At 38.7% G+C, this 15,485-nt stretch overlaps 1 protein-coding gene across 5 annotated transcripts in view; it reads right to left on the bottom strand.

Annotated features, from left to right (window-relative positions):
* Window positions 1–15,485, bottom strand: part of aass (aminoadipate-semialdehyde synthase) — a 92,370-nt gene that overhangs the window by 71,590 nt on the left and 5,295 nt on the right. The gene's annotated exons all lie outside the window — the stretch shown is intronic.

Genomic DNA, 15,485 nt, shown 5'->3' with positions numbered 1-15,485 from the left:
ACCAAAAAAAAATTTTAAACTTAACCTGGTTATGGGGCAGCCCTAAAAGCTGCTCCACTGCTGTTTTTATGCAGGGCATTCCTCTGTGCATCATCCAGATCCACTGTAGGCAGGACAACTGTTGGTATTGCTCTGACTGTCATAAATACACAGCAGAGCAATGGCCGACTTCCCTACCCATAATCTCCCATGCAGCTGGAACCGCTCAGAGTTTCCCTGAACAGTTCCAGCTACGAGGGGCATTATGGGTAGGGTAGATGGCCACTGCTCTGCTGTGTATTGAGCCACTAGGTGCCTTCAAGCTGCCTTGTAAAACCGGGTTAACAGGCAATTTGCCCAGTTAACACCCCACTTGCAAGGCAGCTTGAAAGGATCCAACCCAGTCACCAGTCTCCAAAATGAACTGGGTCCCTGCCCTACCTCAGAGGTAGTCAGAGAACCCAGTTAAACTTGCCCAGGTCGCGTCCACCGGCGGCTTGAAAATAAAAATGGCAAGCCCAGTTACTCTGGTGACATCATGGGGGAGAGAGGGGTCACTGCCATGGGGTGAGGGGGCCTACAATTGGGGTGTGTGAGGTCGCAGACATGGGGAGAGAGATCACTGCTGCGGGGGAGGGGGGCTAGGAGTGTCACCGTGATCAACGGGGGCAGAGGGGCCGGCTGCCTCATGGGCAGAAGGGTCGGGTACCATGGGGGGAAGAGGAGTTGGCTGCCGCAGGGTGGGGGGGTAGGCGACTGACAGCTGGTGGGGGAGACTGACCAGTAATAGTTTGTGTGATGCATCACCTACCGCATCACTGCGTTGGTGATTTACTGGGTTGATTTCCCCCCCAGCTTGAAAGGTGCTGAAAGGACCTTTAGCCCACTAATTGCACCTGGGTCCCTGGAAGGTGCTGCAACATAAAACCACCTACTGGCATCATGAAGTGGTCCCAAAGACCGAAGGAGCTAACACAGTGCATTCTGGCAGCATCCCCCCCCCCCCCCCCCCCCAGCAGTTCCGCTGGCCCAGCCACCCCTGCCCTGGAGATGGTCATGAAGGGAGATGAGTGAGTGAGTGAGAGAAAGAAGTGAATTGGGTTGCAGACTAATGGCTTCATCAGCCCACCCCTAACCAGCAGCTTGCTGTGGATGCACCTTTATGCAGCGAGGCCGAGTGCACCACCCCACCTCTAGCACTACCTTGGGGAGGGATTGGAGTCACTGCCTTCCAACCGCTCACGGACCATTTATGAAGACAAGTTTTCTGGCGTGAGGGCAGAGAATCTTTTTATTTCACTAAATTATAGTCTCAGCCATTCTCTTAATGCTTTCATATGTTCTTGAAAATTTTTTTTAATCAGATTTTTTTTGCTTTATAAAAGGGCCCAGTGATTCCCTCATTAGTTGATTTCCATGCAATTCAGGTCATGGCAAATGGCTCTCATCAGTTTTGTCCAGACTTTGCAGACTTGTGCTAACTGCTCCCATTATTACACCTGAAACAAGGTTTCCTGTCTTTTATTGCCACAAGATTTGCACCCAGTGAGGCAGCAGTTGCCATTTCAGCTTTTCTTTTTTTGTGCACATCACCATCGTGCACAATATAGAAGTCCTCGACATTCTTCTACGTCGTCTCCATGGTCACATCAACCTGAGATGTTTTATTGAAGGTGAGCTCCTGCATGTTAAAAAGCCCAACTTGAATATACTCGTCTGCAAACTCTCATTGACAAACTGGTTAATATACAGTCCAGGAACATCCCATGATTAGCGAGGTGTGACAAATCCTGAAAGTGAATTCTTACATTTATAGTTTGATTGTCCTGGGTGTCCCACAACATTTCCAGTAACTCAATAAATGAGACAGCAACTGCCCCTTGGGTACTTTAGTGAAGTACTATTATTGATTTCTGACCTTACTTCCACTTATAAAATGACTTTCTGTTGTTTCTGAATAACTTTGTTCTTTGTTGTTGCTTCTACCTGCTTGTAAAATATTGTTAGTATGAACAAGAATCTCCATCTGCTCAGTCTTTCTCATTTTTTTTCTCATATTTTCCCATTGCTATTTGACCTTAAAATATATTCATCCCAAGTTATGTTAGCCATAGTAACCTAGTTTCGCTTTCACTCAAAATTCTCCATCTGCTGGAGCCAACCCCATTCATTGGACTTTACACACTTTCCTCACGAATATGCTGTTATGAACCACGTGGAACAAGCAGCAGTAGAATTTTATTTCTTACTCTCAAAATATAGCCTTAACTCTTAAACTACCCTTAGCACTAAATCTATCCCCAACTATGCGCAGGTGTGTGCGCGCGCTCGTCCATTCGTGCACATGGATGTGTGTGTACGTGGGTGCGCGCACTCGAACATGTGTACATGCATGTATGTGCGCGAGATACCCAAACCTTTACAGTCCAGGCCAAAATCTAGAAAAGTTACTTCAAAGTTCAGTCTTTCAAATTCAATGTTGATACGAAGGCCTTTGAAATTTGATGCCCAGAATTAATGTTGAGCTGATGGGGAGACTGGAGTTGTGGCCACTACAGTCTCACAAATCCTCATTGCAAGGCCTTTAAAGAAATGTTCATCCACACAAGCTGTAGTCATAACACTCTTGGTGGTCCTTTTGTAGGCAAGGCTTGAACTGGGTGCCTTCCACGAAGCTTCCAAGACCCTGGCTCCAGTCTCTCTGAGTAACTTTACTGCTAGTCACACTTAAAATGAAGTGGTCTCTCCAAATGACCTTCACTGTTAGTCACAATCAAAAAGAAGCACTTTGCTTCCCAAAAGACCCTACTGGCACAAGTCAATCCTCTAAAAAGGCCCAGTCATTCACGGAGCATGCTTTGCTCTGAATTCCACAAAAATGGGTGGCCGCAGGAGATGCTTCAAAGAGCTGCTTCCTCTCCAGCCGTAGTAATGGTTCTCCCTTTCCAAAATCACAATGTATCGAATCTGGAACAGACTGTGACAAACCTCCCCTCAGTTCTTTCAATGCATTGAATTGTTGCGGAGCTGTGATTTGTGTTGATGGAAGTGCTTGTGTGAAATGTTAAATGTTAACTGCAACCATTCAGTTCTTCTTGTCTATACTATCCCTTACAGTGATAATCACATTTTACTAAAACTGAAGCTCTTAATAATGCTCAGATTAATAAAGATATAAGAAAGATTTGAAATGACAGAAATCTGTCACAATTCAGATTTACAATTTTTCCCTCTAGTACAAGCAATTGCCATACAGTGTACAATACACATAATGACTCACTTCATACTTGCCACACCAGGATAGATAATTCTAAAAAAACTATATTAGTAATAAATATTCACAGTAATCCTAGTGCACATTCCCTTTGTGCTGTTACAGCAGTTCCTGATTGGTGTAACAAGGGGAGGTTCAACAGTCTGATAAATGTTGGAGAGAAACCTTGAGGTGCTGGCTTTTAAAGTTTCTGTACCTTTTGCACAAAGGTAGCAGTAGAGAGAAGAGTTTGCAACCAGTGTGATCAACCTCTGGTATCACACTGAGTTCCTCCAGCATTTCTAGGATTTCAAAGCACAGAAATCCTGCAGGAACTCAGTCAATTGCGTAGCATCCATAGAAGGCAAAGATATATTTCCGATGTTTCAGGCCTGAGCCCTTCCTCAAGGTAGAGTTGCAGTGTCGGCTTTATGCTGTTGGATATAATGCTATGTCTGTAATGGATGGGAGGTCAAAGCCTATGCTGGATCATTATTACCTTATCTAAAGGCACCAACTTTCTTTCCAAGTTGGAAGATACTCTTTCTTGCTGATCGCCAAGTGGACACCCTTTTAACCAACACTGGCCAAAGCCACGAGGAACAAGAAACTTCTCACCCTTTGTGTCAGCGGGCGACCTAACCAGCACAGCTGGACTGTTGAGTTTGGATGGGAAGAGCAGCCTCTAACTGAGTAAAACCACAGGAATGAAGAGATGATATCAGGATTAGTTTGTGTCAAGGAAGGAGGAGGATATGCAGAGGAGGTGGTGGCAACATCTGGAGACATTACAGATTGATGAATGGTCAAATTAACCACTTCAGATACAAACTGAAATGACTGGTGACCTGAAATTGCTAAATTCAGTGTTGAGAACTAAGCACTGTAAACATGTCCAGTCAGAAGGTCGAAGGTGTTACTTCAGACTAATGCAGTAAGGGGAGGGTAAATTGCATTAAAATGAATGTCTTCCCAAGGATACAATACCTATTTCAATCGTTACCAATTCCCTTAACAGAGAAATTCTTCAATGAACTAAAGAGAATAATAAGGAAATTCTTATCGAAAGGGGGAAACCAAGGATAGCGTTAGATAAATTAACAGAATGGTACAAACAAGGTGGTTTGCAGCTACCAAACTTTAAAAATTATTATAGAACAGCACAATTAAGGTATCTATCAGATTTTTATCAGACAAGGGAAAAACCAGATTGGACCAAGACAGAGCTAAATAAAATAGGGGTGAAGATACCAGAACATATACTTTATAAGTGGGATGAAAAACTGGTGCAATATAAAAGTTCACCAGTACTGCATCATTTACTCAACATATGGAAGAAGATTCACGTAGAAAGGAAAAAAACAAATTACCAACTACCAAAATTATTATTGACGCAAAATTAACTAATCCCTTTCACAATAGATAACCTTTCCTTTAGAGAATGGGAGAGAAAAGGAATTAAAATAGAAAATTGTTTTTTGGGAAATAATTTATTAACATTTGAACAAATGAAGTACAATGATATCTTTGGCTTGGCTTCGCGGACGAAGATTTATGGAGGGGGTAAAAAGTCCACGTCAGCTGCAGGCTCGTTTGTGGCTGACAAGTCCGATGCGGGACAGGCAGACACGATTGCAGCGGTTGCAGGGGAAAATTGGTTGGTTGGGGTTGGGTGTTGGGTTTTTCCTCCTTTGCCTTTTGTCAGTGAGGTGGGCTCTGCGGTCTTCTTCAAAGGAGGTTGCTGCCCGCCAAACTGTGAGGTGCCAAGATGCACGGTTTGAGGCGTTATCAGCCCACTGGCGGTGGTCAATGTGGCAGGCACCAAGAGATTTCTTTAGGCAGTCCTTGTACCTTTTCTTTGGTGCACCTCTGTCACGGTGGCCAGTGGAGAGCTCGCCATATAACACGATCTTGGGAAGGCGATGGTCCTCCATTCTGGAGACGTGACCCATCCAGCGCAGCTGGATCTTCAGCAGCGTGGACTCGCAGAGCCCACCTCACTGACAAAAGACAATGGAGGAAAAACCCAACACCCAACCCCAACCAACCAATTTTCCCCTGCAACCGCTGCAATCGTGTCTGCCTGTCCCGCATCGGACTTGTCAGCCACAAACGAGCCTGCAGCTGACGTGGACATTTACCCCTCCATAAATCTTCGTCTGCGAAGCCAAGCCAAAGAAGAAAAAGAGTCTACTTTCTACAATTCCAGCTTTTTTTCTCTTTACTTGTTCTTCGTGTTCTTGTTCTTCTTCTTGCTGCTGCTGCTCTCCTCGTTGACCTTCATCTTTAGTGCCTGATGTCTGTGAGCCCAGGTTGTCTTCTGATGTTGTCGTTGAAGGCCTTAGTTTTTCGAGGACGCGTGCACATACGTCTCTTCCAGGTATTTTTTCTTGGACACTATCTCCCCATCGCTGCGGGGAATGATATTAAAAGATGTCCCCTCATATGGATCACTCACCCAGGGAGCAGTTTGGGTGCGAGCTCCCTGCTTCTCAGTGACATTAAGCCTGGATTCTCCTCTTCTCATCGCATTGGGCTCCAGTTAAGGGAATAGCAGTGTTTTTGTTTAGGAGATGTGTTTAGAAATATGGATTTTAATGTGTTGCAAATAACTTTTAATCGATCAGTTCATTACTTAACCTAACTTTTTAAATAATTTCCCAGGAAGTTTAGGTTCCACGTCCTAACCCTAGAGCATCATGTGATTTCCCTTGATTATTGATTATTCAGGAATTGGATGGCAATAGGGAAGAAGGTGTCCTTGGGCTGTTGAGTGCTCGTCTTTAGTCTCCTGTACCTTATTCCCAATGGTAGCAGAGTGAAGAAGGCGTGGCCTAGGTGGTGAGGGTTTTTAAGGATAGAGGCTGGTTTTTTTTTTAAGACACCACCTCCTGTAGATGTCCTCAATGGAGTGAAGTCTGGTGACTGTGATGTCGCAGGCTGAGTTAACAACTCTCTGGAGTTTATTCTCGTCCTGAGAATTGGTTCCTTCATACCACGTAGAGATGCAACCAACCAGAATTCTCTCCACGGTACACCTGTAGAAGTTTATGGGAGTCTTCAGTGACATACCAAATCTCCTCAGACACCTCACCAAGTATAACCACTAGCGAGCCTTCTTTGTGATTGTATCAACATGGTGGCTCCAGGACAAATCATGGAGATTTTGACACCCAGGAATTTGGTTCTTGACCCTCTCCACTATTGAGCCCTCGATGAGGACTCAGTAGTGTTCCCCTGACTTCCTACTGACGTCCATAATTATCTCCTTGGTTTTGCTAATGTTGAATGCAAGGTTGTTGTTACACTCTTCAACAAGCTGATTTTTCTCCCTCCTGTACGCTTCCTCATTGTCATTTGTGATTCGGCAGACAACAGTGGTGTCATCGGCAAACTTGTGTATAGCACTGGAATTGTGCTTTCCCATAAGGAGGTCCTCCATTCTGGAGACGTAACCTACCCAGCACAGATGGATCTTCAACAGCGTGGATTCGAAGCTGTCGGCCTCTGCCATCTTGAGTACTTCGATGTTAGGGATGAAGTCGCTCCAATGGATGTTGAGGATGGAGCGGAGACAACGCTGGTGGAAGCATTCTAGGAGCCGTAGGTGATGCCGGTAGAGGACCCATGATTCGGAGCCGAACAGAAGTGTGGGTATGACAAAGGCTCTGTATACGCTTATCTTTGTGCGGTTTTTCAGTTGGTTGTTTTTCCAGACTCTTTTGTGTAGTCTTCCAAAGGCTCTATTTGCCTTGGCGAGTCTGTTGTCTATCTCGTTGTCGATCCTTGCATCCGATGAAATGGTACAGCCGAGATAGGTAAACAGGTTGACCGTTTTGAGTTTTGTGTGCCCGATGGAGATGTGGGGGGGCTGGTAGTCATGGTGGGGAGCTGGCTGATGGAGGACCTCAGTTTTCTTCAGGCTGACTTCCAGGCCAAACATTTTGGCAGTTTCCGCAAAACAGGAAGAGCTGGCTCTGAATGGGCAACTCAAGCGGCATTGTCTGCAAAGAGTAGTTCACGGACAAGTTGCTCTTGTGTCTTGATGAGAGCTTGAGGGCGCCTCAGATTGAAGATACTGCCATCTGTGCGGTACCGGATGTAAACAGTGTCTTCATTGTTAAGGTCTTTCATGGCTTGTTTCAGCATCATGCTGAAGAAGATTGAAAAGAGGGTTGGTGCGAGAACGCAGCCTTGCTTCATGCCATTGTTAATGGAGAAGGGTTCAGAGAGCTCATTGCTGTATCTGACCTGACCTTGTTGGTTTTCGTGCATTTGGATAACCATGTTGAGGAACTTTGGGGGGCATCCGAGGCGCTCTACTATTTGCCAAAGCCCTTTCCTGCTCACGGTGTTGAAGGCTTTGGTGAGGTCAACAAAGGTGTTGTAGAGTCCTTTGTTTTGTTCTCTGCACCTTTCTTGGAGCTGTCTGAGGGCAAAGACCATGTCAGTAGTTCCTCTGTTTGCGCGAAAGCCGCACTGTGATTCTGGGAGAACATTCTCGGCAACACTAGGTATCATTCTATTTAGGAGTATCCTAGCAAAGATTTTGCCTGCAATGGAGAGCAGCGTGATTCCCCTGTAGTTTCAGCAGTCTGATTTCTCGCCTTTGTTTTTGTACAGGGTGATGATGGTGGCATCACGAAGGTCCTGAAGCAGTTTTCCTTGGTCCCAGCAAAGCTTGAAAAACTCATGCAGTTTGGCACACAGCGTTTTGCCGCCAGTCTTCCAGACCTCTGGGGGGGATTCCATCCATACCTGCTGCTTTGCCACTTTTCAGTTGTTCAATTGCCTTATATGTTTCTTCCCGGGTGAGGACCTCATCCAGCTCTAGCCTTAGGAGCTGTTGAGGGAGCTGGAGCAGGCCGGAATCTTGGACTGAGCGGTTGGCACTGAAAAGAGATTGGAAAACTCAAGACTAAGGCTAAAGATATCACAAATATTGAGCTATGGGTAAATGTAAAGGGAGAAATAAACAAAGTGTTGGATGCTGTTAATGAAGGAAAAATTAAGTAAACTGGAAGGCTCAATGAAAAGAATATAAAAAGATATGCAACAAGTCGAATATACTACTGCTTTTACCATGGAGAATAAGAAGCTGCAATGTAGTTGAAAATTTTAGTCGTAGAAATAATATTAAGATTGTGGGTCTCAAAGAAAGGCAAGATTTTTTTCATTTTCTTCTGGAATAGTTTTCTGGTAAGCTTGGTGCTGAACATTTTGATCATCCCTTAAAGAATGAAAGAGCACATAAAGCTCTTAGACCAAAACCACTTCCAACTCAAAATCCACAATCTACATTAAGTTTCTTCAGTACCAAGATAAAGAGAAGATTTTACCTTTGGTAACAGCAAAGACGAGAGCAACAGGAGGCCCACTTGAGTATGAAGGTGCCAACGTTTTGTTTTATCATGACACAAGCACAGATTTATTAAAAAGAGAATTCAATCTTCAATCCAGTTAAGAAAATTTTATGGGAGAAAAGATATAGGTTTGTTCTGCACCATCCAGCAACTTTGAAGGTCTTCATGCTGGCTGAAGGAATCAAGTTCTTTTGAAGTTTTGTGGAAGCTGAGGAATTTGCACAAAATCTTCCAATTGTTCAGAGGGAATGAAGAATATAATAATCTCTTAATGTTTTAATTTCTTTAACGGACTGAATCTCTTTGCAGTTCTGATAAGGATATTTTAAGATATTATATGTTTATTTCCTCTTTATTATTGTCCTTTTAGTGTATTATATATTTTTTTTTAATTTCAATTAAGTTTGGAATTAAGATTTAAAGAATTTAAAATAAAACACTAGGGGGGGTTGGGGAGGGTAGGAGGTTCGAACTTGTTCTGAATCATGGGGTAATTGTGACTCCGGTCACGATCTGTAAAGGAGAGAGGTGGTGTTGGATCATATTATTACAACACCTATTGGGGAGGGTATGTTTTGTTCATATATATAGTTGCATGTTTTGTTAGAACTATAGTTTGAACGTATTTTTTTTCTTTTTATCTGGATCGCCGGAGGAGGAAATGGGTCTGGAAGAGTCTGGAACAATGGAGTTATGGGAGGAAGGCTTACAAGCAGAGTAGGTAGACATAGTGAAATACTAATACAATTAAATTTGAAAAGGAAGAGTATTAGTAGACCTTAAGAAGATAGATGTAGATATAGCTTTTTTGCAAGAAACTAATTTAACTGAAAAAGAACATTTGAAGTTAATGAGAGATTGGGTTGGATATGTAGCAGCCGCTCCTTTTAATTCTAAAGCAAGAGGAGTGGCTATTTTGGGTAAAAAATATTCCATTTAAATTTAAAAAAATGTTGTGACAAATCTTGCTGGAAGTTGTGTGATGGTACAGTGTCATTTTTTTTCCAGAATTATGGATGCTTCTCAATCTCTATGATCCAAATGTAAATGATCAGAGATATATTCAAGAGAATTCTTTAAATCTAGCAGAGGTTCATGATAATATCTTGAAAGGAGAAAATTTTAACTTTTGTAGAGCAATAAGAACGAGAGCAGGAAAAGCCACCTTGGTATTAATAAAAGACTTGAATTTGATAGATGGATGGAGAATTCATCCTAAAGGAAGAGATTACTCATTTTATTTGAGTTGACATGACTCCTCTTCTAGAATTGACTTATTTTTAATATCTGCACAAATACAAGGTAGGATATTAGATGCTGAATACAAAATGAGAATATTATCAGATCATTCACCTTTGTTAATGACTATTATAATGCCAGATAAAGAAAAAATGGAACATAGATGGAGACTAAATTCAACACTGTTAAAATGGAAAGATTTTTGTGATTTTATTAGAAGGAAAATTCAGTTGTTTTGTGACACAAACTTGAATTTGGTGAATGATAAATTCGTAATATAGGATGCCTTAAAAATGTATTTGAGAGGACAAATTATAAGTTTTACTACTAAAATTAAGGAGGATTATATGAAAGAAGTAGATCAGTTGGAGCAAGAAATAAGATATTGGAAAAGAGTCTTCAGAAATGAAGTTCTAAAGATAAGTGAAGGCAATTAATTAACAAAAACATTCAATATAATGTATTACAAACTTATAGATCTGAAAAAGATGATCACAAGAACTAAATATAAATATTATGAATTAGATGTGCTAGCACATAAAGTACTCGCTTGGCAACTGAAATCCAAAGAGGCTTCAAGATCAATTAATGTAATTAGTTATAAACCTCATGAAAGAATCTAAACTTTTTTTTTAATTATTCTAAATTATACAGTCCAAATCTTTAAAAGACAAAAATAAAATAGATAGATCTATATAGAGGATAAATTTACCTACATTAAATTTGGAGAACAAACAGAATTGCATGTACAATTTAAACAATTAGAGGTAAATGAAGCAATAAGTTGATTGCAAAGTAATAAATCTCTGGGAGAAGATGGTTTTCAAAATGATTTTTTTTTAAGAATTTAAAGATGTATTGATCCCTATTTTCATGGAAATATTGAAACAAGTATCAAGAACTCACACTCTCCCAAATGTATTTTCAACAGCAATAATTATTGTGATACCAAGAAAAAAAAAAGGACACAGATCCTTTAAAACCTTCTTACAGGCCAATCTCATTATTGAATGCAGACTATAAACTACTGGCTAAAATATTGGCAAACAGAGTTACTAAATTATTACCTAAATTAATAAACATGGATCAGATCGGATTTTTTAGAAAGAGACAAGTCAGCAAATAATGTCACCAGATTAATCAGTATTATACATAAAGCACAAAAAAAGTAAAGGTTTAAGTAGCATTGGCTTTAGATGCAGAAAAAAAGGATTTGATAGACTGGAATGGGATTTATTTTGGTAAAGTATTAGACAAATTTAGGTTTGGATCAAGGCATATCATAAATCTAAAGGAAAAAGTAGTAACTAATGGACAAATATCTGATCCATTTTATTTGGCGAGATCTAGTAGACAAGGTTGTCCCTCATCTCCAGCCTTGTTTATTTTAGCTATAGAGTCTGAAATTAGGGTGTTTAAGGCTGGTCAGGAGGAGTATAAAGTCAGTTTTTTGCAGATGATATTTTGATATACCTGACAGAACCAGAGACTGCCCTACATAAATTACATTTAAATTTGGAAGAATATGGAAAAATTTCATGCTATAAACTAAATTGGGATAAAAGCAAAATTATGCCTCTTCAAGGAGATTATACTCTCTGTGGAGGAAGTAGTCAATTTAAATGGCCAAAAGAACCAATTAAATATTTAGAGATGCAGATAAATAATAATTTAAATAACTTATATAAATTGAATTATTTATCATTGCTTTAAAAAAGTCAGAGGATATTAAAAAATGTATCCCTTCACAATAACATTAGTAGAGTAAATTGTATCATGATGAATATTTTTTTCATGGATACAATATCTTTTTCAAACTTTTTCAATATTGCTTCTACAAATGTTTTTCAAGAATAAACATTTAAGAATTTTTTTTTAAGGAAAGGTAAAGTGTCAAGAGTATCTATAGAAAGAATAACATGGAAATACGAACTGGGAGGTTTGTAACTTCCTAACTTTAATAATTATTACCATGTGGTTCAATTGAGATTTGTTACTTTATTTGAGGGATCAGGAAAACCAGCATGTGTCAACATAGAAATTAGCAGAGAAATTTATATATCAATGGGGTTTAATGTTAATAACTGGTGTTAATGAAGCACCTTTGCTTAAACATTTGATTAACATTTGTAAAAATGTATTAAAATAACTTTAGCAGTGGCAAGGTTGTGCACTGCAGTGACCTGGAAATAAGATGCACATTTAGGTATAGAAAGTTGGAGCACAGAAATGCAAAGTTGCTACCTTTGGAGAAAATTACATATAATTTAAGAAATAAATATTCTATTTTCTTACAAATTTGGAGCCCGTATATCCAAGGTTTAGGGATAATATCTAAAAATGTACTTCTCACCTCTTAAGACCTGTAATAATCTTCTTCCCCAAAGTTACTGTATTAATACTGGAAGATCTCAATGTGTGAGCCAATCCTTCGTGCAATCCATAATGTTATTTTTTCTCTCTTTGTTTTTTCTATAATTTTCTTTCTATATAACTATATATATCTATTTCTATTGCTATATATTTTTAGTGGGAGTATATGTGAGAGAGGAGGGAGGGTAAGGCAGGGTAAAATCACCATATAATCATTGTAATTTTTAATCCAATCAAACTCTGCTTATGTAAAAATATATTAATTACATGGAAGGAAAATTTTAAATAAAATTTTCAGAAAAAAAAATGAATCACTATTTCATGCACTACTGTCTTTAATTTTTATAGTAATTTTTTTAAGATGGCTATAATGTGAATATTTACACTAATGATGCTACCAGAAAACACTGAATTTCATGACGTTGATGACAATAAATTCTGATCCTGACATTATCTCCACCCTTCCCTCTTCATTGCAACTTAAAACATTAAAATATCAATTTCCTTTAAAGATTGAACTGATTTGTATAACCGTGTAAACATTAGCCACAATAAAAGAGCTTGCTGAAACAAAATTGCATTAAAACCTCATTGGAAAAGGTTCTGATCACACTTGGAAGTATAATAAAATCATGGCAATAAATGAATGGGTTAATATTCGGATTGAAATTCTGTGCAATAAAGTCGTTGATGGATGGTGTAAAAGTTTTGTTGCAGATAATAAAATGTGCATAGGAGATACTTTTATTGCCTTTTTTTTTAAATTGTAGTTAATTATGTTTCGCCATTGCCTTCCCAATTGGAAAGAGTACCTTTTGCAATCAGAAGCATGCACAAGCAGTTGGTTACAGGACCTCTCACAAGCAGCAATGAGCCCTGTACAGTGCAAGGTTTGTTGAGACGGGAGACCGTCAATCTCTGCCACAGACACCAAGATATCGCCGAGCAACACGAATTGTGGTCATGACCGTCAATTCGGATGGTAAACAGTGAACTCTCAGGTAGACAGTGGGTCAAACTTTTTAACCCATCAACATACATTGGACCTGCAAAAAAAAAAAAATTCCTATTCTCAAAGAAGAGCAAGTCTGGCTTAAATTGTGGCAGAGTTAAGTGTTGCTTTGGGTGCAGAAAAGGCCTTCGATAAATTTGAATGGGATTTTCTCTTTAAGGTATTGGACAAATTTGGTTTGGGACAATTTTCTATTGATTGGATTAAAACGCTTTATGTTAATCCAAAGGCAAAAGAGGTAAAAAAAAAAGGCAAATCTCAATTCCCTTCAATTTATAGTGATCTAGTAGGCAGAGAGGGATGCCCAGCGAAACACTCAATTTAGATGGCCAAAAAAATGGGATTAAATATTTGGGGATCAGAACAGATAACAATTTAAAGAATTTGTAGAAACTGAATTATTTACCTATACTTCATGACTTTGGATTTAAAGAAGTGGATAATGCTATCTATAACTTTAATAGGAAGAGTTAATTGTATAAAGATGAATATTTTCTCAAGAATTCAATATCTCTTTCAAACATTATCTATTTCAGTATCTCAACAGTTTTTTTTAAAGAGCGAAATAAAATGATTTAGAAATTTTTATGGAAAGGTAAAATGTCTAGAGTATTTATGTAGAAATTAACATGGAAATATGAGTTTGGGAATTGTAATTTCCTTATTTTTACAATTATTATAGACCAGATCCAATAAGTTTTATTGCATCTTTCTTTGAAGAAGGAATTAGCCCAACATGGATTAATATAAAAATGGAGAAAATTGGAGAGAAGTCATCTAAGACTTTTCTTTATAAATAGAATTGAAGATTGATGATAGGAATTAAAGATACACCCTTACTGAAACATTTAATAGATATCTGGGTCAAGATAGATGGGGAAATTGGGATGGGGTGGGGGGGCAGAGTATATTACAGTATATCCTTTTGTTCCAGAGTAATTTGATACCCTTTTCCCAAGACAATAAATTTTTGAAATTGTGTTTATGATAAAGGAATTAAGATAATAGGATTGTTATGAACACAGTCAGTTGATGTCTTTTATTCAATTGAGGGATAAATATGGAATATCTAGAAATACGCTTTTTTTTGTTATTTTCAAATAAAGTGATTTTTAAGGGACAATTGGGACCAGAAAGTTTACTACCTTCATGTAGGTTATGTGGAAACTCTTATTTGATGAGAGCTAATGCTGAAATTTACTTCTGCAATGTACTTGTTATTACAGAGAGCAACATCTAAACCAGGATTATACAAATCTGAACAGAAATGGGAATAGGATCTCAACATTACAATTGATGAACAACTATGGATTTGTGTGGAGATTGCATGTCGAACAGAATTAATGTGCGATACAGATTAGTAAAAAAAATTTTTTTTTACATCAACTATGTATCAACCACACAAGATGCATAAAATAAAATCAGACTTATCAAATAAATGTTTTAGATGTGGTATAGAGGAAGGGATCTTTTTGCACTCTACATGGATGTGTCAAAAGTATGACCGTTTTGGGTAAATGTAGGGGAATTACTGGAACAAATTACTAATATTGTATATCCACAAAATCCTTATTTATTTTTGTTAGGGAATGTTGAAGGAACTATACCTAAATTAGTCATTTCACCTATTCAATGGAAATTTGTGAACATAGTACTGGCAGTGGCAAGAAAATGAATTGCAGTTACTTGGAAGTCAGATTCTTACCCAGGTATAGATAGACTGCATACAGAAATACAAAAATCCCTTCCATTGGAAAAATTACATACAATTTAAAGAATAAATATAATACATATTTACAAATATGGAGCCCATACATACACAAGATGGGTACTGTGGATTAATTTTTCCTCACCGCTCCCTACAACCTCACCAGATATTATAGATAATATTTCATGGTTTAAGTCCATTACTTCTATTATTCTTTTGATCTTTTCTATTTCCTATCTTTAGTATGTTGATAATATGTTATTAACATGTATAAGTAATGATGGATTTGTTTTTGGGGGGGCAGGGTTAGGGAGGGTTTGAGTTTTTAGGAGAAGGGGAATATTTTGGTTTTGTAGTCAGTAACAACTTGTATTAAAATGATGGATGTAAGCAAACTTTAAAATAAAGTGGTTTTTTTTAATTGTGGCAGAGCTCCAACTAAAACAAACATTGAAATAATCACCCTTCACACAAGGGGTCATCAGAATTGAAGGGAAACCTGAGGCAAATACATTTTTGTCATAGAAAAATTGAAGGTTAAAAAAACTTGTTTTTCTT

This window comes from Narcine bancroftii, chromosome 11 (assembly GCF_036971445.1).
Source record: "Narcine bancroftii isolate sNarBan1 chromosome 11, sNarBan1.hap1, whole genome shotgun sequence".
NCBI lineage: Eukaryota > Metazoa > Chordata > Chondrichthyes > Torpediniformes > Narcinidae > Narcine > Narcine bancroftii.
Note: the sequence above shows the minus strand (reverse complement) of the source record. Positions and strands in the feature narration are given on the sequence as shown.